We start from the raw sequence: 12,093 nt of genomic DNA, 5'->3' as shown, positions 1-12,093 counted from the left end.
ACTCTCTCACCTCCTCCACCTCCACCTCCACCGTCAACTCATTTCTCTCTTCTTCTCCACATTCTCTTCCACTGTTTTTCTGTCCTCCGCCGTCTGTTCGCCCATCTGTTCCTCTCCCTCTCTCATTGTCGTCGTGTTTTCCTGGTTTTCGTTTATGTTATTCCCCTTCGTCTCTTCACTCTCCGTGTTTTCATCATTCTTCCTGTCGTTGTTCTTAATATTCCTCATGTGTTCCTTTCCACTGTTCGTGGCCATGATTCCCATCCGAAAATAACAAAACAGCAACGCACGCACACAAGCCACAGATGCTAACAGTGCTGCTAACCATGCTGCTGTAGCTAACAGTGCTGCTAACCATGCTGCTGCAGCTAACAGTGTCTGCTAACCATGCTGCTGTAGCTAACAGTGTCTGCTAACCATGCTGCTGTAGCTAACAGTGTCTGCTAACCATGCTGCTGTAGCTAACAGTGTCTGCTAACCATGCTGCTAACCATGCTGCTGTAGCTAACAGTATCTGCTAACCATGCTGCTGTAGCTAACAGTGTCTGCTAACCATTCTGCGAACCATGCTGCTGTAGCTAACAGTGTCTGCTAACCATGCTGCTAACCATGCTGCTGTAGCTAACAGTGCTATTAGCTTACGCCTCTTTTATCGCTAGTCTACTACTACCACTTTCCGCTGCTCCCGTTAGGGGGCGCCACAGCGGATCATCCGTTTCCATTTCTCCCTGTCTTCTGCGTCTTCCTCGGTAACACCAGCCACCTGCATGTGTCGCTAGGGGGCACCAGAGGGATCCAGTGTAGGGAAGTGGGAGAGAACCTTCCAGTATGGGTGGGGAAGGGTAACTAATTCTATGGACATGTGTGTATTAACAGTTGCAGAGTATGACGTGATGGGTATGGACAGTTGGACAGCACTGGTTGTAAAGGTGTTTTGTACGGACATTGTATAACTGGACTGTCTGAACTGAACAAGGAGGAGTTGTCTCACGCCTAACGACCTGTGCTAGTTGCCCTAATTGACTTGAGCAGCGTCAGGTGTGGCGCCTGGCATGATTGGCAGCAGCTGACAGACAAAAGGACTCGGAGGCTGAAGCAGCGGGGACGTGAACCGGACGGCAGCAGCCACGGAGCCGAGTCCACCTGAGGTCTGGAAGCATCAGCGGAGGGGCTGGGATTTGCCCCCCCCCCCCTCAAGATAAGTGCCGCTCACGCACTGTTTATAGTCTCCTCACCGATACCGGTGGAGCGGCTCGCAGGGAACGTAGTTGACTGGTGTGTCTGCACGTTCCTGTTTGGTTCCTTCCCACTGTTGGACCGACCGGGAGAGGGAGGCGCGGCACCCGGCTGGATCAGCTGCCCAGCCGTAGGCTACGTGGAACCTGGGGAAGCGTTGGTGGAAAACGGAGGGGCTGGGCTTCTTTCGCCCCTCCTTCCAGATAAGTGCCCATCCTTGTCTCTGGTTGATCAGACGCTGCCGGGAGAATCGTATGGCTGACCTGGAAGCCTCTGCAGGAGCTGGAACCGGTGGTTGAATTGTGTTTTGTTTCCGTCTTCCTCCGCCGACCGCCTGGATAACGCCGGAGAGACCCGTCCCCGAACCGGACCCACAGTCCAGTCTGGCCTACGGCCCAGTCAACAGAGCGCGCCGCGGGGAGTCGGAGGGACCTCGTCGCGCAGGGAACCAAGCGCTTCACCGAGGAGAGGAGAGACGTTCATTTGAGGTAAGCTGGCGCCCAATAGCCTACAAGATAGGTAGCTTCTGCCGGCTGAGCTCAGTGGTGGAGTGGTGGGAGCTGCAGCGGCCCGGGCCTTAAGCCTTCCAAGTACCCTAGTGCACTAGGGTTCATTGTGGGATTATGCGAGTGCTCCCTGCGTCGGAGGTGACTAGAGTGGAGTGTTCCCTGGTTAGAGGGGGAGTTAGTTGACCCGGTGGGTTTCCATGTGTGTGTAGTGGTTCGCTAATGTTTTGGGCGCAATAGCAAAAGTAACCTTCACCTGACTTGACTTTATACCTGGATGTTCTTGGAGTGTGGGGTCCGGGCAGTGGGGGCTCATTAGGGCTGACGAGTAGGCAGCAGGGAGCTATTTAGCTAGGGTTGCGGGAAGGGCTTCCTTACACTGCTGTCTTATACATGTGTCAGATGGAGCATTCTGAAGTAGTATTTCATGAATTGTTAAATGTATGAAATATTGTGAATAAAGTTAGTGATGTTATACCTACCTGCCCTGTTTGTGTGTGTGTATCTTGGGGATGCTGTGAACCGTGTCACCGGGTCGATAAATAGGCTGGAACCATCACTAGTGGTGACACACGTCCTCCCTCACCACATCCATAAACCTCCTCTTTGGCCTTCTTCTTCTCCTCTTCCCTGGCAGCTCCATATTCAGCATCCTTCTCCCAATATACCCAGCATCTCTCCTCCACACATGTCCAAACCATCTCTCTCTTGCTTTGTCTCCAAACCGTCCAACCTGAGCTGTCCCTCTAATATACTCGTCCCTAATCCTGTCCTTCTTTATCACTCCCAGTGAAAATCTTATCATCTTCATCTCTGCCACCTCCAGCTCCACCTCCTGTCTTTTCGTCAGTGCCACTGTCTCCAAACCGTATAACATAGCTGGTCTCACTACCATCTTGTAAACCTTCCCTTTAACTCTTGCTGGTACCCTTCTGTCACACATCACTCCTGACACTCTTCTCCACCCACTCCACCCTGCCTGCACTCTCTTCTTCACCTCTCTTCTGCACTCCCCGTTACTTTGGACAGTTGACCCCAGTATTTAAACTCATACGCCTTCGTCACCTCCACTCCTTGCATCCCTGTCATTCCACTGTCCTCCCTCTCATTCACGCATAGGTATTCCGTCTTGCTCCTACTGACTTTCATTCCTCTTCTCTCCAGTGCATACCTCCACCTCTCCAGGCTCTCCTCCACCTGCACCCTACTCTCACTACAGATCACAATGTTATCCGCAAACATCGTCCACGGAGACTCCTGCCTGATCTTGTCCGTCAACCTGTCCATCACCATTGCAAACAAGAAAGGGCTCAGAGCCGATCCTTGATGTAATCCCACCTCCACCTTGAACCCATCTGTCATTCCAACCGCACACCTCACCACTGCTACACCTCCCTCATACATATCCTGCACCACTCCTACATACTTCTCTGCAACTCCTGACTTCCTCATACAATACCACACCTCCTCTCTCGGCACTCTGTCATAAGCTTTCTCTAAATCTACAAAGACACAATGCAACTCTTTCTGGTCTTCTCTATACTTCTGAATCAACATTCTCAAAGCACTCCCCGTTACTTTGGACAGTTGACCCCAAGTATTTAAACTCATATGCCTTCATCACCTCCACTCCTTGCATCCTCACCATTCCACTGTCCTCCCTCTCACTCACGCATAGGTATTCCGTCTTGCTCCTACTGACTTTCATTCCTCTTCTCTTCAGCGCATACCTCCACCTCTCCAGGCTCTCCTCCACCTGCACCCTACTCTCGCTACAATGTCATCCGCAAACATCATCGTCCACGGAGACTCCTGCCTGATCTCGTCCGTCAACCTATCCATCACCATTGCAAACAAGAAAGGGCTCAGAGCCGATCCTTGATGTAATCCCACCTCCACCTTGAACCCATCTGTCATTCCAACCGCACACCCCACCACTGTCACACCACCCTCATACATATCCTGCACCACTCCTACATACTTCTCTGCCACTTCCTCATACAATACCACACCTCCTCTCTCGGCACCCTGTCATATGCTTTCTCTAAATCTACAAAGACACAATTATCGGTAAAGAATATAAACCGAAATACATCAAGAATGTGAGGTCACTAACACATCAACACACAACACCGCTGTAAGTGTCACAGTCCGGCCGAACTAGCCTGCTACAGGCCGTGCACGCCAGGCCAGGTTTTCCCTTCTGCCCTGCCTCCTGGTTGATGGACAGATAAGACGGCGCAAAAACCGCTCCACCACACCTGCTGCCACTCTCCTCGTCAGCCATGGCTTTTTAAGCCGTGCCAGGAGCTCCACTCCTCGCTAGATGGCTGCGTCGCTCGGAGAGAGCTCTTGCTCATGCCTGATTCTTTTTGACTCCTCATTTTTGACCCGCGCCTGTTTCTGGGTTGTATTTTCGCCTGTTGTCTTGGACACTTTGCCCTGCCTTGTGTCTTGTCGCCAGTCTCTGCCTGTTTAGCCACGTGAGTCTGCCTGATCCCTGCCGGTACCTTTTGCTGTGTTTCCTTGCTCCTCCGTGTACCGAACTCTGCCTGTTGTGACCTTTTGGATATCTGCCTGACCCCTGCCGGTACCTTTGCTAAGGATTTTTGACATTTTGAGTTTATCTGTTACTACGTCATCGGTGCCTTGATTCCATGTTTTGCTCTTCTGATTTTAAAGACACCGAAACCAATGTTGTGTCCCTGAGTCTGCTTTTGGGTCCGCGGTCTTTACCCGGCCGCACCGGCCCTGACACTAAGACGTGTTGTGAAATACAAGGCGTACCAGCTATGTTCCGCTTATCTTATAAAGGTGAAGGTGAACAGCTCCCGAAACCCTGCGCTCACGTCGCCCAGCTACGTCCCACTCTGTACGGACTTGTAGGTCGTTTACTCTTTGGGCGCTTACTACTGGGCTTCCTGAGGTCATGGTACAGAGCTTGAGCTTGTTACAACGATCACGGGTGAGTAGGCTCGGTAGCCCTTGGCTAACGGGTCGGACCCTTTAGTCGAGCGGTTAGCGGTGTCCCGCGGTGCGGGAGCTACGGGTTCGCGTCCTGGCTGCGGCAGTTCCTGTGGTTGCCCCCCGAATTCGCTACATTGGTGTCAGAAGTGGGATCCGCGCTTTCCCGACGGGGAGGGGGGTAGTGTAATAGTGTAACGTACATGAATATTGTAGCGAATTCAGGGGGGCAGCTCTGATGCGGCGTCCCGAGCTGCCCCCTGAATTCACTACATTATTCATGTACGTTACAATATAACACACTTCAGACCTTCTTAGAAAACTCCAATATCAAATGGCCTCCTTGTTATTTCCAATAGAGAAAACTCCAGGAGAAAATGTATTTCCCTTTTAACTTTGGCACCGTAAACGTGTCTATAAATGACAAGCTTCAATTAAATTACATGAGCAAATGAGTCAAAACACTCACCACACACACTGCAGTAGCTTCCATCCATCATCCAACCGCTGATCCTGCTGTCAGGGTCGCGGGGATGCTGGAAGCGATCCCACCTGACATTGGGCGGCAGGCGGGCAGAAACTCTGGACAGGCAGCCAGGCCATCTCACACGCGCGCGCACACACACACACACACTCCCAGCTAGGGACAATGTAGTCCGGCCGAGTCACCTGACCTACATGTCTTTGGACTGTGGGAGGAAACCGGAGCCCCCGGAGGAAACCCACGCAGACACGGGGAGAACATGCAAACTCCACACAGAGGACGACCCGGGACGACCCCCAAGGTTGGACTACCCCGGGACTCGAACCCAGGACCTTCTTGCTGTGAGGCGACCGCGCTAACCACTGCGCCACCGTGCTGCCAGTAGCTAACATTCCCGGTATGGAAAACAGAACAAGGCAAACCTTTACAAAAGCCCTCTTCTTAGACCACTCTTGACATATTGGTGTCCAGGTTCTTTATGGCTTTGCCTTGGAAAGGTTGCTCTCTAAACTGTGTGCATCTTCTTCCTTCTTGCTGTGCGTGCGTGGTGCGCGTGCGCGTGCTCGGCTCATCCGTCAACCCTTCAGTGACAGCTCCGTGCGCCGGAGACCCGTCCGGTCCTCTGAACTTGCCGCATCGTCCCGTAACGCCCCTCGCATGGATGAACGGTTGGACTCCTCCTCTCCGTGGTTGGCTGGAAGCCCGGGCGCGATATTATGAACCCTACATAGGCCTCGCCAAAATCCCGTTTCTGGCTTTGTCACGTGTGCGCCACCGTAGCAACGCGAAAATATGTTGTTATGGGGTTAGCGCTCATCAAGGAAACGCTGTACACCCACAATTTAACCTGTCTAAGTTATCCACAATCAACATTAACGTTTTTAACTCAATCTTTGCTTGCTCCACGTTTGAGCATAGGATACTTCACCCCTTATCATGACTACAAACAAAACGAGCTCCTATATTGTAGTAATATGACTTTTACATTTATACACAGGTAACAACTTACTGATCAGCTTTCTTAAATGTGAGAAAGTCTATTTATTAGATATATGTCCATGTTCAGACAACTAACGTTACTTACCTCCGTTCTGTTGTTGACAGCCAGCAGTCCAAAATTACAAAAGCAGCCAGCTGTCCAAAATTGCGAAAAATACAAAATTACAAAATTGAAGGTAGCTAACGTTAGCTTTGCTTCGCACCGAGTTGATAGTTGATTGTTTCCTTAGCAACGCAGCGGAAATCCGGCGTCCGTTCGCGAGATTTGGGACAGGGTACGGGATTTTGGCGAGGGCTATGTAGGGTTCATAATATCGCAGCCCGGGCAGACCCAGCAGGAAAGCCCCGGTACCTGCTGTGTCTGCCCGGGCTTCCAGCCAACCACGGAGAAGAGTGGTTGGCTGCTTGCTACAAAAAGGCAAGAGTCTTGCTTATAAGCGGTCACATGAAATTCACGTCTTCTGTGACCAGCACAATCCTTCCACCGGCGCCTTGGTCGTGTGCTTGCGTGCTGCTTGCTTGCCGGTGCTGCTCCAGAGTCTTCCTCACGTGTACTTACGTACGTATATGTACGTGTACGTGACCTTAAACTGAGACGTTAAACAATAGTACTATTACTTGTGTACCCCGCTTATTATTTTGGTTTCATAAAGTTGATTATTTTGGTACAGTTGTACTATATGGGGATATGTACATGATTATACATGTTTCCATATTTGACTTGCCTGTTGCAGGAAGGCCAATCAGGAGAAAGGGGGAAGGGTCACGGTGAAGGAGGGGCAGCGGGTCACCAGATTAAAGTGCCTGGGAGCAGGACTCCAGCCTTTCACTGCTGGATGATCCATGGAATTCAGTCTTCAGGCTGGCTCACTCCACATCCCTCTGTGGCCCTCATTGTCTCTCACAATTTAAGGTGGAGCACAGAGCCCATGTGTCCAAAGTCAAACTGTCCCGTATGTACCCGGATGTGAGTCCCATCTGTGTGACAAATGTAGGGGGGATGAGGCGTCCCTTGTCCACGTGTTCTGGGCGTGTCCCACACTTGAAAAACACTGGGAAAACGTCCTCCAAACCTGATTCCGAACCCTCAATTTTAAACTAGACCCTAACCCTCTGGGCGCCCTGTTCGGCACCACTGGCAAGGATGACGTACCCCTGACCCCACCCAAACGCCGCATGGTGTCCTCCGCTCGTCTCTTGGCCAGGCGGGGCAGTATTGCTGAGATGAAGGATGCTGCCCCGCCCACCCACTTCCAGTGGCTGACCGATATGATGTCCTGTCCAAACCTGGACACGGTCCGCTACTCAGTCTGGGGCTCCGAGGACGAGTTCCCAAAGGTGTGGGGACCTTTCCTGAAATACTTCCATGATCTCCCGCCAAACTGAAGAATTATTGCCCCCTTCTCTTCTGCTTGCTGTTTTTATTTATGTCGGTAATATCACCTGTGGAGGTCTACCAGTTTGTACCCCCCCCCCCCGTCTTCTATTTACTGACCTACCTACTTTTCTGTCTTTTCTAAACCCTAAACCCGACTTCCAGCACTTCGCTGTTTCACTGCAGGGACGAGATATACTACATACCCTCTTACGTAGGGCATCCCGGCTAGTAGGTGGGGCTAGTAGGTGGGGCTAGTGGGGTGACTGGGGATAAGATATGTCATGTTCCGATATCATTGTTATATCATGTATACGTGACATATATCATATGTCATGTATATGTACTATGTGTGTTCAGCTTCTGGTAATTCTGGGTCATATTTGCTGATGGGCGACGTCAGTGTGTCGTTACTAAGCAAGAAGAGAGTATTACAGTGGAATAAATGTTTTGCCGCCAGGAAGTTGGTTTCCTTCCTCATCAGCATGTTGTGGTGAACGTAGAAGTAGTGAGAAAGGTAACCTTCCAGTGTCCTTGACCGATCTCACGCAGAGACGGGACGTCAAGAGAAACGCCACACAACACATGGAGGTCATCTACCTGAACTACAATGCTGATCAGGGTTTCAGTACCAAACCTACACAACACAACCACACCACACAGTAATCACACAAAACCACATAAACACTTGCAACATTTAATAACATGACTAACAATCTGAACGCAGTGCCTGATGGGTAAAACGGGAGGACACAATTCTAACGAGGGACCGTCCCGGGTGGGCTAACTGATCTGCAGGTTCCTCAGCCAAGGGGCGGTAAGGTGCCAAGCGGTCCCGGTGCAGAACTACCACCCGCCCCCGGACACACAGTCTCACCCGGTACACAACATCCAAAAGCTGCTCCAGCACCCCACAGGGCCCCACCCACTGGCTGGCGAGCTTGGGGGGGGGGGCCCTCTCTTCCGGGTCGGGTTGAAGATCCACACCTTCGCTCCCGGGGTGAAGGGGCGGCCCTGACAACTGCTGTATCTCTACTTTACTACTGAGCTAAGCAGCTTATACAGAATCTAATCTCAGTAACTTGGACCACACATGGAATGTGCGGTCTCTTGCTGGGCGCGCTTTATTAGACAACCCACAATGCCCTTCCCTCCCTGAGGGTCGTGGTCACCATAGACATGACACCCCCCTTTTCTTGGCATTAAACTCTTCTTAACCAAAACGTACAGCTGATGGTTATACTCACATTAATGCAGCTATTGCATATTAAACCATACTCCAGTAATGATCAGAACATCATTTGACACCTCGTAACAGTTAGCTGTTATAACGTCACATAACGTAGCTTAATCACTGTATCTTCAAATTATTACCTGTACATTATAAATCGGTGTCTCCTTACCAATCAGAAGCATTGTAGAAACTCTTCTTTCCCCCAACACATGAAGTAGTGAGAAGCAGTCCTCCGTTTAAAAGCTAGTCAGACAGACAGTCTGCTGGCTGTGGGCTTGACCCTTTGCGGCCCGTCTGGCACGCCTGCCTGTACCTGTATGTCGGAGGCATGCTCGCTTTGTGGACTCTGGGTATCAGTGGCGTGTGTGCGTGTTCTTCTGTTGCCTCTCTGATTTCTCTATCCTCGGCTTCCGGTATTTCCCCCTTTTTGTCGTGGGTCGGAAAGGAACCAGTGCAGGGGTCCGGCAGGGTCAAGCCCGTAGGCACGTTTATTCCTATTCGGGGAAGGGAAATGCGGGATGTGTATGGTGCCACTAGAGTCCTGGATGTGGGCTGTGTAAAAGACTATGTGTCTCTGTGCAGGGCGAGTGTGGTGCGTGTGTGCAGGAATGTAAATGACTGGAGGGTGTCTGTGCATGTTGGTGAAGCGCAAGTCCAGGAGTAGGGGTTCTGCGGGAGGCAGCGTGGGAGCTCAAGGGAGGGGTCCGAGGAACACAAGGGACGGGAGGAAGACGGAGCCCGAGAAGCACCGGCACCGGGGGGTTCTGGGAGGACGGGAGAGAGAGAGACAGAATTAGGCTCAGGAATCACAACACAGGAATTGCAGGAGAAAACACAGCCAAAGAGTCTCGCGATCTACTGGGTAACTACCGTACTAGATGGCACAATCTGGCACCGACTGCACGTCAGCGTCCTCTCTTATAGCGGGCTGCAGACTGGCTTCAGGTGCCATGATCACCGATGAGCCTCTGGTGCGTGGCTGCGCTCTCAACGAGCGCGCTGACTGAACCCTGCCGGTAGACTCAGGCGGAGACGCGCCTTGCGTCTGGACCACAACACTTTTCTTGAAATGTCCCTTGTTTCAGTCTCTTTCCTTCGTATCTCTTAACGAAGGTGGTGTTTCTCCAGTATCGTGCTCCTGTTGGTGATTCCTTTACCACCTTGTTTCCGGTCCTGCTGATGGTCTTGTGCGGTGTGGTGTTGAATGTGGTGGAGAACTGGTCCGTTGTGTCCTGTCTCAGGAGGACAGTATCCCCGACACTGACCTCTGACTGCGGAGCTCCTCTGCGTGTGTCTGCATGCAGCTGACTCTTAGCCTTTTGCTCGGTGTCCCGGTCACACACTTCCTGATCTGTGGTCACTTCCATCAGGTCAGCTAGCTTTCCTCTCATCTTTGGGTTGGAAAGCAATTCAGCAGGGCTTTTACCTGTTGATGGATGGAGGATGCTCCTGTAGATTGTTCTTCCTTCCAATCCAGTCCCTCTGACGGAGCAACCCCAATCCTCTTCAACAGTGACGCGTTCTGACGCTCAACTCCTCCGTTGGCCTGAGCGTATTTCCGTGTGGTTTTGATGTGTGTGATGCCGTTTCCCTCACCCTACAGTCTAAATTGTTCAGATCTGAACTGAGGTCCATGGTCACACTTGACTGTGACTGGCAGTCCATGTCAACTGAATATTGACTCCAGACTGTCTATGACCCTCTCAGATGTGGTGGTGGTCATGACGTCACATTCGTGATACCGGCTGAAATAGTCTACTACCACTACAATGGAGTGGTTAGACGGGAGAGGCCCCAGTAGGTCAACGGCGACATCCCGCCAGGGTCCATCAGGTAGCGGTGTGGGTCTCAGCGGTTCAGGTGGGCCAGGTCTAGCCACTATCTGACATCCGTGGCAGGCTTTACAGTGTCTCTCCGCAGCCCTATCCATGCCAGGCCACCACACTTTTGTCCTGAGACGCTGCTTTGTTCCCACGATACCCAGATGTCCTTCATGGACTAGCGCAAGTGCCCACGTCTACAAGGCCTGCGGCAACACTCTGCGTGTGCCTCTCAGGACAAGATACCCCACTGTGCATAGCTCACTTGCAATGAAAGCATACGGTTTGCACTTTTCAAAGTGTCCAGTCGCTATGGCTTCGCGTACCTCAAGAATCTCTGGGTCAGCGGCAGATGCCTCCTCCACTTCTCGGGTGGTGAGTGCTCTCGGCGTTGCGTTCACCGCCACTATGGCCTCGTTGGCCCGTCTCATATCCAGGCAAAGTCGAACACAATTTTCGGGTTTTGGGACAATCACGACCGGATTCACCCACGGGGTGGGCCCATTCACTGGTTCAATAATTTCCAAACTGTTACGGCTCGGCTGGGCTTAAGTTTGGTGGCCTCCCACGCCCCGTTGTCAGTTCGTGTTGTAACCTCCTCGCAGTAGCGGCTACTCTTCCCTCACGGTCCTTTTGTCTACGAACTCATCCCAGCCCATGGTTCATGTTTTCCCTTGCAAAGTTTCCCCGTGGAAGTATCCTGCCGTGTTCCCATCTTGGATTACCCGCGAGTTTTTCCCCTTGGACTTTCCGTTTTTCTTGTCGCTCATTGCCTTCCTATGTTTGACTGTTTGTACGCGTAAGGAATAAAGTGCGCCAGTTTTGGGCTAACCCCATCTTTGTCTGGCGTCGTGCGCTTGGGGTCTTCCACAAACCCTAACAGTACGAACTGACCATGACGACCCCAGCCGACACAGAGAGCGTACCGGCCAGTCCGCTTCGAGCGGCTCTCATCGAACAGATCCAACTGACTAACTCCCACACCCAGCAGCTAGAGGCGGCCTCCGCCGCGGTGAGAGATCTTCAGACTCGGGTCCAGCCCCTCCAGGCCTGTGTGGGTAACCTAACGGGGCAGCAGGCGGCGTTGGCGAGCCAACAAGCAGAGATCCTGTGGCAGTTGCAAACCATCACGGCAGCTCTCACCATCCAGCCGCCGGGCCAGCCTGCCCCTGGAGTCGTGGGTAACCCGCCCCCTGGGCCCGCTGCCCCGGTTAACCCTATGGGGCTCAACCCAGTTCCCCGGGAGCCCTGCCTCTCCAGCCCACGACCATTTGATGGCGACTTTGAGACCTGTGCCACGTTCATCATGCAGTGTGAGCTGGTCTTCCTGCACCAACCCAGCATGTTCACCTCTGATGCTGCCCGGGTCGCTTACGTGACCAACCTGCTCATAGGCCGAGCAGCTCAGTGGGCCACTGCTTCCTGGTCCATGAAGGCCAGTTTCTGCCTCACCTACAAGGCCTTTGAGGCGGAAC

The sequence above is a fragment of the Lampris incognitus genome, chromosome 17, assembly GCF_029633865.1.
Source record: "Lampris incognitus isolate fLamInc1 chromosome 17, fLamInc1.hap2, whole genome shotgun sequence".
Classification (NCBI taxonomy): Eukaryota; Metazoa; Chordata; class Actinopteri; order Lampriformes; family Lampridae; genus Lampris; species Lampris incognitus.
Note: the sequence above shows the minus strand (reverse complement) of the source record.